Source organism: Scylla paramamosain, chromosome 1 (genome assembly GCF_035594125.1).
Source record: "Scylla paramamosain isolate STU-SP2022 chromosome 1, ASM3559412v1, whole genome shotgun sequence".
Classification (NCBI taxonomy): domain Eukaryota; kingdom Metazoa; phylum Arthropoda; class Malacostraca; order Decapoda; family Portunidae; genus Scylla; species Scylla paramamosain.
Genome location: NC_087151.1, coordinates 8,892,733 through 8,905,992, shown reverse-complemented (window position 1 = coordinate 8,905,992; position 13,260 = coordinate 8,892,733).

Below are 13,260 nucleotides of genomic sequence, written 5' to 3'. Positions count from 1 at the left end.
CTCTCTCTCTCTCTCTCTCTCTCTCTCTCTCTCTCTCTCTCTCTCTCTCTCTCTCTCTCTCTCTCTCTCTCTCTCTCTCTCTTCTCTCCCTTTCTCACTTCACCTCTGACTCCCATCGAGGTTAATGGGGGGGGAGGCGTGTTGAAATCCTGGGCCCTAATTGGTTGGTATTGGAAGAAGAAAGTTTCTGATTGGACGCCGTTTAATTAATCCGCAATGTTATAAATAAACTCGTAAATACACACGCACTCTGATCCCCAAATGATAGAGAGGAAAAAAATTAGTGTCCGATGAAAATATTGGAGAAAAAAAGGAGCGAAAATTATGATCGATTTTTTTTATTCGTCTCTATGAATTTTTTTTTTTTTTACAAGAGTCCTTTTCTTTGTCCTGTTGTGTTTGTTTGTTTTTTTTTTCTTTATTTTTATTTTTTGTGTCTGTCTTTGTCTTTGCCTGTTTGCGTGTGTGTGTGTATGTGTGTGTGTGTGTGTGCGTGTGTGTTCCTGTTTCGTGCTCTCTCTCTCTCTCTCTCTCTCTCTCTCTCTCTCTCTCTCTCTCTCTCTCTCTCTCTCTCTCTCTCTCTCTCTCTCTCTGTCACCAATTGTTATAAGACTTACATAGAAAACTTCACCACAATTTCACTACATTCTCATTACCGTCTCACCTTAAAATACCATGATTCTCACCATAGACTGAGCACATCACAGTACCATCATCACGCACCATCATCGTAGTCACAATAATTTTTCCCCCACGGAGCTTCACCATATACTATACACTATACACCACAACCTCACCGTAAGCTCACTGTAACCTCACCATACATGTAGGCTTTCAAACATCGAACCTCCGCCACACCCATCTCTCCCTCCCTCTCACAGTGTCCTACCCTTCCCTCCCTCCGTGGGCCCCTCCCATTCCTCCCTCCTATTTCCATTCTCGTCACTAACACTCGTATATTTTTGTGTCTCTCTCTATTTTTCACGTAACCCTGGTATTCATAAAAAATATATATATGGCAATGTCCCTCCGCCAGTGGTCTATCTCCCTGCCTGCCTCTGTTGCACCTCCATTAACGTAAAATAACAATAGAAATCATATCACGAAACATCACATAACATGCAGAGAGAGAGAGAGAGAGAGAGAGAGAGAGAGAGAGAGAGAGAGAGAGAGAGAGAAGGCACAATATGATATCAGTGGATTACCATTTTTTCCCCTCCCTCCGCCTCGTGTCTGGCATCTCATCGACTCTCACATAAGCAGCGAGGCCCAAGTTCTGGCAGGAAAAGTTGCCAGTTTGTGTAAATATCGCACTCTTAGCCAGCCAGCCAGCCATCCCCTCTCCCTCCTTCCCTCTCCCGCATCCCTCCTCCTCATCACCGCCTCTTCTCCCCTCGCTTCCTCGCTCTTCCCCTCGTCGTCACAGCAGCCTCAGCCGCCCATCAATAATCATCCACCATTTTCTCGCATCATCACTCCAGCCTCGTCCAAAATTTTTCTTAAAACATGTACTGTGGCAGCAGCAGCAGCAGCAGCAGTAGCAGCTAATCTTTTTCCTTGTGTCTTTGTTTCTTGTCCTTATCTCCTGTTCCGCTGCTGTCTCTTTCCCCATTCTCTTTCTATTTAAGTATATGTCCTGCTGGTCTTTCAAATCTCAGTGCTTTAATTTAATGGACATGACAAGAAATAAGTGGTGTGTGTCTTTTTTTTCTTTCAATGCTTCCTCCCGCACATTCTCACCCTCAGTCTTATAATTGCAATTGGAAAGAAAGGTGAAGACGGCAACTCTTGTCTGTCTGTCTGTCATCTCTCGCCTGCTCCTCCTCCTCCTCCTCCTCCTCCTCCATTTAGTGATAATTAATGTTTCGCCTTCAGTTTGAGGGACAATTATTCCATCTTTTCCATAACCTAATGAGGAAGTGGGTCATTAGTTTTCTCGTTACGGACAACAGAACGCAATTTCCCTCAAGTCTGACAGCCTCCCCTTCTTCCTCCTCCTCCTCCTCCTCCTCGTCCTCCTCCTCGTCCTCCTCCTCTTCCTCTTCCTTGTCTTCTTCTTCCTCCCGGACAACTTCTCTTTATCAGTGTTGACTTGTGAAACGATCTCATTTCTTTCTTCCGCTTTATTTTATTTTATTTTTTCTATTGTTGTCCGCATTCCTGTTTATTTTCGATCTCTGATGCTTCTTTCCTTTTCTTTGATTTGTTTTTGTTTCTTAGTTTTATTTCAGATTTCTTTGTTAGCTTTTAGTCTCTCTCTCTCTCTCTCTCTCTCTCTCTCTCTCTCTCTCTCTCTCTCTCTCTCTCTCTCTCTCTCTCTCTCTCTCTCTCTCTCTCTCTCTCTCTCTCTCTCTCTCTCTCCTCACACACACACACACACACACACACAAAACAAGTATCTTCTTCGGTATTTCTTTCTTTAATTTCAACGGACGTAGTGTTTCTTGTCTTATCTCTACTTTGCTCAGTTAATTCGTTTAGTAACACCAACTTGAGTCAAATAAATTCTCATCTTATCTTAGGTCATCAGAAAATCCTAGCGAACATTTTTTTTTTTTTTCCAATTCCACTAAAAGTATTTGCGTCGGATGAAAACATTTAAATGGTAGGTTTTGTATCCTTCACTTGTTGTATTTCTCTGCCTCGTGAACTTGTTTTTGTAGGAGGCTCAAGGAGTCTGATGTTTGGGTTCATTACTTTGCATTCCTTCGTGCTAAAGCTTTCTGCTCTTGAGTGGTTTTCTGTTTTCTTTTTTTCATGTTTTTTTTTTATGGGGAGTATTGGGGGGTGTTGAAGTATGAGTTATATTTCTCCTTTGTTAGTATTTTGTAAGTGAACCTGTTTGTGTTGCCCTCTATATCGCTTTCGTCTAAATCGTTAATAGTGAAGAAGGAAGAGGAGGAAGAGGAGGAGGAGAAGATGAGGGGAAGAGAAGAAGCATCGTCACTCTCATCCCTCTTGGCATTACTAACGTTCAATCTTCTTTCCTTCCTTCTCTCTCTCTCCCTCCGTCCCTCCATGCCTTCCTCCCTCTCTCCCTCTCCCTGCCTCCCCCTGTCCTCCATTCCTCTCTGTTTCTAACATTTTGCTACATCACCAAACATTCCACGACCTTTCAACTTAAAAGAAATTTAAGAGCGACAAACAAGGTAGATAAAAAAAAAAGATAAAGCGATAAATATTAAAAGAAAAGAGGAGAAAAAAGACAAGTTTAGTATATTGAAAATGTCAAATATTTATGAAAAACTCGTTAAGTGAAAAATGTTTATTAAGAGAGAAACGATAAAAAATAATAATTAAGAACCCAAAAAGAAAAAAAAGTTTTGTGTAATGAGGTTGAGTTTGGAATGCACGTGTACCTAAAACCTGAGCTTTACGCACCTGCTCGCCTCCCCCACACCTGCCCCTGTGTACCTGCCGTGTATAATTGATGCTGCAGGTCGTGTGCATTTATAATAATCTACTGCGGCAGACCTGGCTTGGTTGTTGCTGCTTGCTGGAGGGGCGGCCTGCGCTCCGGCTTGCCAACCTGCCCTTTTGAACTTCGCTGCGCCTCAATGGGATCTTCTCGTTCTCATATTAATAACTGATTTGGCTGCATATTGTAGTGCTCGATGGCTGGAAGTGGCTCATTTAGGTTTGCGTTGACTTACTGGCCCGCTGGTTGGAGATTTTCAATTTGGTAACTAACTGTCTGTCTCGTTTTTGTATTGAGTTGATAAATTTCTACTTTTTTTTTAAGATAAGCAGTTGCTGTTGTTGTTGTTGTTGTTGTTGTTGTTGATATTGTTATTGTTGTAGTTGTACATAAGAACATAAGAAAATAAGGAAGCTGCAAGAAGCTGTCAGGCGTGTATATGGCAGACCATCCTACACGTAGCAGTCCCTGTTGTTGTTGTTGTTATCCTTTTTGACTAATCAGATGCTTGAGTATTCGTATGGTTACTTTGGTGCTATTTTAACTTTAGTAAGCAAACTATTTTTTTTCTTTAATTTGAATATTGAATCACTGGATGGATATCTCTTGCCATCTTTTGGTATCTTGTTGACTGACTGATTGAGTTTCAAGCTTTGATTGATATCCTGTGATAGTTGATTACCTTTTATGCTGCAAATGGATTTGGTATCTAAATGTCTTGCGGGCTTTTTTCTCCGCAGGTTTTTATTGTGATTCCCTTACTGATCATTCAACAGGAGTTTTGGATACTTACTTAACTTTTTGTTTGACCGGATTCTTTACTTGTTGAAAGATTCTTCTTTCTTTGGTAAAGTAATGCCTGATGTAATATTCAACTCATTGTCTTAGAGGCTGACAGGCTAGAAAAGTCGCAGTGACTCACTAATAACTAGTCGATTAGTTATTTTATTTCATTATCTTAAATTTTCTTTCACCCTCGTCTGTTTGGTTGAATAGTTGATTGGCTGTATGCCTGTCCTTCAATCCAAATTGCTTCTTTAGTTGTTGGCTCTGTAGCTAATTATGTGGCAATTTTTTTCCCTTTATTGCTTTTTAAGTAGCTTATCACAATCGGTTGACTGACGTAGACAGAAACAAGTATCGCTAGTGTGTGTGTGTGTGTGTGTGTGTGTGTGTGTGTGTGTGTATGTGTATCTGAGAGAGAGAGAGAGAGAGAGAGAGAGAGAGAGAGAGAGAGAGAGAGAGAGAGAGAGAGAGAGAGAGAGAGAGAGAGAGAGAGAGAGAGAGAGAGAGAGAGAGAGAGAGAGAGAGAGAGAGTGTAGTATTTGCACACACACACACACACACACACACACACACACACACACGTTCCTTCCCCACTCTACACATTTCTCGGCTGACATATTTTTCCTCCCCGGTCTGGAATAAGGTTATGGAAAGACGAAGAGGAGGAGGAGGAGGAGGAGGAGGAGGAGGAGGAGGAGGGCAGGAGCGAAGAGAAGAAGGAGGAGGAGGAGAAGGAGGTGTTGGCGGCAGCGGGACTAACTTAATATTTTTGTTGACTTCCTCGACGGCGTTGTTGTGTCCGGTGGGAGGCGCCTCTCGGGTCTCTCCTGATTTAATTAAAGATCTGTGGAGGTTTTCGCCTCCTCCTCTGCCCTGGAGATGAGACGCGGCGTTCCCAAGGGTTTCTTCCGGGAGGCTGTGGAGGAGGAGGAGGAGGAGGAGGAGGAGGAGGAGGAGGAGGAGGAGGAGGAAGAAGAAAAGGACGAATTACAAGAACGAGGAAGAGGAGAGGAAGGAAAAATTTGGTTTGGTTGGTTTAGGCTGAAGTAGATAATGATAAACTTTAGGATATAGAGAGAAAGAAGAAAGGGACGAGAACCAGGAAGGGATGAAGGAAAAAATATATTGGTTCGGTAGTTTTAAGGTGAAGTAGCAATGGACAAGAGAGGAGAAGGAAGAGGAAGAGGAGGACATATGACAAGAACGAGAAAGAGAAGAAGGAATAAAATCTTGCTGTGTAGGTATTAGGATGAATAAGCAGATGATAGGAAGAGTGAAGTTTGGGATGTTAAACTACTGCAGATCGAGAAAAAAAAAAATAAAAGAGGGAAAGAACGAGGAAAAGATGAAGGAAAAACATTAGGCCTTTAGATGCTGAAGCAACTGGGAAGAGCAAAATTAACAGTTAATAAGTTATAGAAGATGGAGGGACGGGAGAAGGAAAGGCCTAGGTGTGCGGGATGCTGTCGGCGAGGCGAGGCGGTGCGTGTGAGTTCGGTAATGAGGTAGGGAGGAATCTTACGTGTATTTAGATCAGGGGGAGGGATTAGCGGGGAAATGTGGCTGGTGTGATCTGACGGATGCCTCAAAATATCTATAGGTGTTTTGAAAGCTGTGGAGAGAGAGAGAGAGAGAGAGAGAGAGAGAGAGAGAGAGAGAGAGAGAGAGAGAGAGAGAGAGAGAGAGAGAGAGAGAGAGAGAGAGAGAGAGAGTAGGAATATGCTTATCGGTTATATAAAACAAAAGGAAATGGAGAATCAACGAAAAATAAAGATCAAATATATATATATATATATGTATATATATATATATATATATATATATATATATATATATATATATATATATATATATATATATATATATATATATATATATATATATATATATATATATATATATATATAAAACATCGGTTTCAGAGAAATAGAAATAAAAAGCTAAATGAGATGGAGATGAAAAGAAAGAAAGAAAAAAATAAGAAAAATGGGAGCCTCCTTTTGCTAATTAGAATGCATTTCGTCCGGCAGCTTTAATCTCTTGAGTGTTATTGTTATTCATTTCTTGGTATTCACGGAATGTTTCGGGGGAAGAGCTATTGGAATATTTTGGGCAACGTCAACTCTAGTGCCTTAATGAAATGTCCCGCCTTTTTGTGTGACGGAGAATGTTGTGCTTTGCCTCGCGTCTCCCGATTCTTGAGAAATAAGCAGCCTTTCTTTCACTTTTTCTGTCTTTGTGTGCCTGGCGTGGCTTTTTTGTTGTTAGTATTGGTTGCGTTGATGGTATGATTGTAGTAGAACTGGTAGCAGTAGTAGTACTAGTAATAGTAGTAGTATTGTAGTAGTTATTGTAGTAGTTGTGGTAGTAGTAGTAGTAGTAGTAGTAGTAGTAGTAGTAATAGTAGCAGTAATAGTAGCAGTAGTATAGAAAGATCACGTTACTAACTTTTTTTTTATTTTATTTGAGGATGTTATGTTTTTACTAAGAAATCTTTATTATAGATGAATAATTGTGAATAATGAGTACATTTCCATCCTTTAGTAGTAGTAGTAGTAGTAGTAGTAATAGTAGTATCAGTAGCAGTAGTACTAGTAGTAGTAGTAGTAGTAGTAGTAGTAGTAGTAGTAGTAGTAGTAGTAGTAGTAGTAACAATAGTAGCATCAATAGCAAAAAACACAGTAGTAGTAATAGCAGCAAAATGAGTAAGGTAAAATAGTAATCCCTATGAGTATTGTATGAGAGGGATAAAGAAAACGAAGCCAAGACTTAGGTTTTTCCTCACACTCGGCGTCTTATTCACGTCAGCAAAACCATCTTGGCCTTCCCACTCCATTCCCTCGCCGCGCTTTGTGAAGAGAAATTAAAGAAAGCAGGTGGTGGGTGGGGGATATATGGGGGGGATGGGGACGAGGGGGGCACATCCAGTCCTCACCTTGCCCGCTTATTGGTCGTCTGCTGAGAGAGAGAGAGAGAGAGAGAGAGAGAGAGAGAGAGAGAGAGAGAGAGAGAGAGAGAGAGACGGGGGAATACGGTAATTTAGCCCTATTATTATTTTTTATTGTGATACGTATAACAATAGGGAAAAAAATACACACACACACACACACACACACACACACACACACACACACACACACACACACACACACACACACACACACACACACACAAGAGTTTTGAATAATAACCTGAGATGCAAGGATTAAATATTTCAACAATAACTCGAGATGAAAAGAAAGAAGATAATTAAAAGCAAGTATAAATGAATTTCCATTGCAAATCCATTCTCTCTCTCTCTCTCTCTCTCTCTCTCTCTCTCTCTCTCTCTCTCTCTCTCTCTCTCTCTCTCTCTCTCACTCTGGCCTAACTGTCCTCGCCTCCCCCGGGCTGACGACAAGCATATAGAGCTTTCTTGCTCCCTTCAGCCTCAAATACCACACCATCTTCTTAATTAAGCCAGATTCCAATCACAAGGGGGGAGGGCGGGAAGTGGAGGAGAGGGGCGAGGCGGCGGCGGTGGCGGCGGCGACGGCGTAATAGGGGCTGGGGAGGCGGGGTGGCAGAGAGGCAGGTGGGCTGGGTAGGTAATTAAATGTCACACTTGGCATTCTTCTCGCGGCGACAGAATTCCGAAGTAATTTTCAAAAGCATATCTTAACACGGCAGTTGACGGAGGGAAGGAGGAAGGGAGGGAGGGAGAGATGGAGGGATGGAGGGAGGGAGGGAGGGAGGGGAGGGACGGGGTATTGAGGGAGCGTTAGTGGTAGGAGGTGGAGGAATACGAAAGTGGAGGAGAGAAAAGAAGGAAGAGAATGAAGGAGATCTGGTAGCGCTGGATTAAGGTGGGAAGAATTAATGGATAGAAATAGGAAGATGTGGAAGGTAGGATGAAAAAAAAAAATGGAAAATGATGGGGAAGAGGAGGAAGAGGAAGCAGATGAATACGAAAGAGGAAGAGCAGGAAAACAAAAGAAAAAGAAACATCTTGTGGCGCAGAATTAAGGTGGAAAAAAATATAACGATAAGAGTTAGGAGAGTGAAGACAATGAAGAACACCAGGAGGAGTAGGCAAGTAAGGAGGAGGGAGGAGGAGGAGGAAGAGGAAGGAGAGGAGGAGAAGGTTAGTGCTAGCTTATAACATGAGGGACGAGCGCCTAAACTACCTAAGGGGCCTCGGGGTGCTAATTAAAAGGTGATTGGGTGTAATTATGTTGATTAGAGATGTGTGTGGCGTCATCTCAGGTAATTTTGAGGGAGGACCTTCTTCGGGGGGGAGCCTCTCTCTCTCTCTTCCTTGATGAGCACCGCTTCTGTTCTCTGTTTAAGTTTGTGTGTGTGTATGTGTGTGTGTGTGTGTGTGCGTGTGTGGGTGGGTGGATGGGTATGTGTCTGTGTGCGTGTTTGTGTGATAATAGTTTTTTTTATTTTTTATTTTGAGAGAACCACGGAAAAGAAAGTAATAATAGTGTAATTTGATTTTTTTTTTTTTAAGAGGGAGGTTTCAAGACACTTCTCTAATTTGGCACCATCATTGGACCTTTTTTCCTGCATTTCTGTAGCGCTTGGCCACTTATTCATTGGTGATTTAGTTTTAGATTAGAAACTCATTCTACTTTTATTGATAAGATGTGAGGATTAATAGAGAACTTTTATTTTAGTGTCCGTCGCAGAAGAGTAGAGTGTGTGTGTGTGTGTGTGTGTGTGTGTGTGGTGTGTGTGTGTGTGTGTGTGTGTGTGTGTGTGTGTGTGTGTGTGTGTGTGTCTGTGTGTGCGCGCGCGCGTGCGGGCGTGCGTGTGTCCGTGCGTGCACGTTAAGGAAAACGATTTAGACTTTATGGTGAATCAACAATAAGTGTTTTTCGAATAAATTACAACATAATATTCATTCGGTTAGATGGCTAGTCAACTGTATTCAGATCACACACACACACACATACACACACACACACACACACTCACGTCAATCTCCATATGAATATACAGCGGCATTATACACACGGCATGTATTCCCGACATCATAAAAGAACTCATTAGCGTGTCCGTGCCGTAATTCAGGAAAAAAATGTTGTCGGCAGAATTCTAGTTTTCGGAGCAAGCGAGAGAGAGAGAGAGAGAGAGAGAGAGAGAGAGAGAGAGAGAGAGAGAGAGAGAGAGAGAGAGAGAGAGAGAGAAGGATTGTGTTTATGGCAAATGGCAAAGCAGTGTCATAAAAATTTTGGAAATCTGTGGCATCTTTTCCTCCTCCGTTTTTTTTCGTCCTTTTACGTCTCTCTTTTTTCTCTCACTTACCTGTTTTCATCTCTTCTTATTCTTTTTTCCTCCTCCTCCTCCTCCTCCTCCTCCTCCTCCTCCTCCTCCTCCTCCTCCTCCACACCCCAACCACCGAACTCATTAGTAAAATTGTTGAAAGCTCATTAATTGTCCCTTTTATTCCGCTAGACAAATGAGGCACATACCCCCCTCCCCTCTCTCCTCCTCCTCCTCCTCCTCCTCCTCCTCCTCCTCCTCCTCCTCCTCCTCCTCCTCCTCCTCCTCCTCTTCCTCCTCCTATCCACACATTACTCACTCTGACAAAAAAAAAAAAAAGAGAATCCTGACCGACGCTGATTACGAGAGGAAAAACAGTAGGAAAAAGTCTTTGCAAATAACGGTTATGTAATTATTGCTTGCAAGAGTAGATTTCGGGTTGAACCTGTGTTTTTACCTCCTGCTGCTGAGATTCGATGCGCCGGGGAAGTGTGGATACCGGGGACTGGACAGGTGTTGGCAGCAAGTGATTTACATCCAGGCACACAGGTACATGAGTTTTGATATATAAACGTGTTCTTAAATGTGTATGTTCTGTATTGAGACTTTTTTTTTTTCCTTTTATTTATTTATTTATTTCATTTCAGTGGTCCTCCTTCGGTAACCTTCCGAGCACTGCAGAATAAACTTGCATGGAGACACAGGAAAGAAGAGAGAGAAAACGGGAGGATGACTTTCTTTTTTTACGCTGCAGAAATATTTATGACAGTTAGGAAAATAACACTTAAGTGAACCAGAATAATTTTTACTATTTCCTGTGAAAAAAAAAAAAAATCCTTTATGAGAAATTCAAGTGTGTTTCTATGATTCTAGTGATTGTTTCATAAGTGTTCCGCATCATCAGTGCGAGAAATACCCACGAGAACTCTGCTAATCACTATTATGGCCTTTTGAGAATAATACTTATGAGAGACTGAAGAGTGTTTCCATCATTATAGTTTAAGAAATAATCCTCGTCATCAACTAAAAAAAAAAAAAATCCAGGAGATCCTGACCCATCATTACTCTGGCCTTTGAAAATAATCCGTATAGGGGATCAAAGCGTTTAAGAATACTGGCCGAAGCGTGAAGTGTTTGATAAAGAGAGAATAGAAATTTTAGTTATTTTCCTTATTTATTTATACATGTATATTGTTTTTGGGCAGCGGGAAGTGTTTGAATCCTTGTGTGATACAAATAACTACATGAAATGATGACGTGACTTTGTTTGCTGGTGTGGGCTGTGAAAGACGGGAAGTTTACAGCTATGAGTGGAGAAGACTTTGGTGGGGATGGCAGGGGGAAATAAGCATGTATGTTGTAGACAGGAACTGCCACGTCTGAACAGTTTCTTGTAGCTTTCCTTATTTTCCTGTTTTTATTTATTTATTATTTTTTTTTTCTTGCTGTGGTATTGCAATTGATGATGACAAAAAGAAAAGATGACAGTGATAAAGGAGGTGATGTTAATGATAGTTAAAGAAAACGGTACCTTTTTTTTCTTTAAGGTCAAACTTGAATATATTAGTATAATTGTGAGACAGAAAATAATAAAATAAAATGTATTTTAAGTTCATAAGCTAAGATTTATATATTTACATATGTTTACAAGAGATACAGCAACTAGAATGAGGTGAGTACGCAACTGATACCATTATTTCGTCCTGGGATTACAGGCACAAGTCAAAACTGGTAATAAAAAGGGAACACGTTGACTGCCATCTCTGCTTCCTAACAGACTCAGTAATGCATTGAGATTTACATGTATAAATCATATAGGAGTAATAGTAAAAGTAACTAGTAATAGTAATAAAAAATTTTTCTCTTTTCATTGGATCCCTACGTCTGCTTTTGTTGTCCCTCCTGTCTAAAACCTCAACTGTCCAAGGAGTATGAAAACATCGCAGGAACTAAAGGAGTCAATCTTCTAAAATTATCTCTCTATAATTAACTTTTTTTCTTTCTGAGATTGGCAGGTTCTCCTTCTGTGTGTGTGTGTGTGTGTGTGTGTGGACAGTTTATCACAGGAAAATGATGTGGATGTATGAGTCACCAAGCACACTTATTAAGTAAAAGGAAAATCACCACTTAGAATGTTCTGAAATTATGATACGTGAAAATAGAAAATAAAAAAATAAGTAAATAACTGAGGGATTGTAAAAAAAACGTTACACATGCAAATATAGAAAGCATATTGAATGTGTAAATAACAGCAGTAATAATAACAACAGCGATGGTGACAGGACAGCTGTACGAAAAAAAAAAGGATAAATCTTTAACATAAGGGATTTAATAATAAGAAAAGTTCTTGAATGTAAGCCAGAATTTCAATTTCATAAAAAGACCATGTTGAAAAAAAAAAAAAAAGGCAGGATGAACAGAAAGGATTCATGACGTTTCCTGCTTTTTTTTTTATGTTATGTTTATTATTGGCAAATGATCTTTTTCTTTTACTTTTTCCAGCTTTCTTTCATTACATTACAGATCATTACTTAGGAAAAAAACAAGACTTAAAAGAAGGTATCAGTTGAAAATAAGAACGATAACCGTTATTTCAGATTTTTACTTCAGTTCTTTTACTTAAACTTTACTTTCTCCATATATCATTCATTACATTACACAGGCTTACTTATGAAGAACAAATACTTGATCTGCGGGTTTTTAAAGAAGGTACCAGCTGGAAAATAAGAATGCTATCTATTTTCATTAATTTTTACTTCAACTCTCATAATATCAGATTGCATATCAAAAGGGAGTATACTTTTCATTATCTTCATTTCACTGTCACTTTTCCTTTGCCTCTGAATGGCGCGAGCAAGTATTATTATGTCTATTAGGACACTGTCTTGAGAAGCATAGTGGTCTCAGGTGATCCAATAAGCTAAGGCTGTAATACCAAGTTAAGGCGCCTTGATGCCATGCAGGAGATTCTAAGCCTGTTGATGTGTGAAAGATAGTCGATTATTATCTAGACATGATCATGGGTCTTATCACCTCTCCAGCTTTGTGACTCCGCATGTTCAGTGTTGTGCTACATCCTGATACTTTGATGCCTAAACTTTTCTCTGTTGTGGTCGTGTTAATATTCAGAGGACTGCTAAACTTTCTGTCCAGGCATACCAAGAAATAAGGAGATCATTTGGTGTTTAGTTTGTCTTTTTGTGGGCGGGGCCTTTATAACTTTTAAGAGACAGCGCAAAAAGGGAATGTTTGGAGACTTGTAAGTGATTAATAGAAAAATTGTCGAACAGTGAAAAGGGTTAAGTGAGAAAATACTGATATATTGTGGCCCTCAAGTAATGAGTGTGACAGTGATCAATTTTGATCTTGAATTGCGAGGGACGTGATGCATAGTAACACCTGAAGCAGGTTCTAAGCTCATAAAATATTGGTACATTTTGATATTTAAGTGAAGCAAAGTGTTTTGTGAGAATGACATAAGTAGTGTGTTTTGTCTATGATGTGTGAGAAGAATGGTGTATTTTGCTTAGCGTTAAGAGAGTGATCTATGTGGATCTTTAAATATGATTATACTGATACATTTTTCTTAAGTGAGAGAATAATGATACATTTAGTTAACCAAGTACCAGAGTGGCGTTGCGTATTGTTGGTCTTCAGGTGTGAAAATAGTGGAGGAAGCTTGCAAGTAATGGTTGACCTTTTCGTAACCTATGAAAGCTATGCCTGAAGGTTTATTACATTCTACTGAATTTTCCACTAATTAATAACACGATTGTGATCACCTGGTGGGCGTCCGGCGCGTTTGT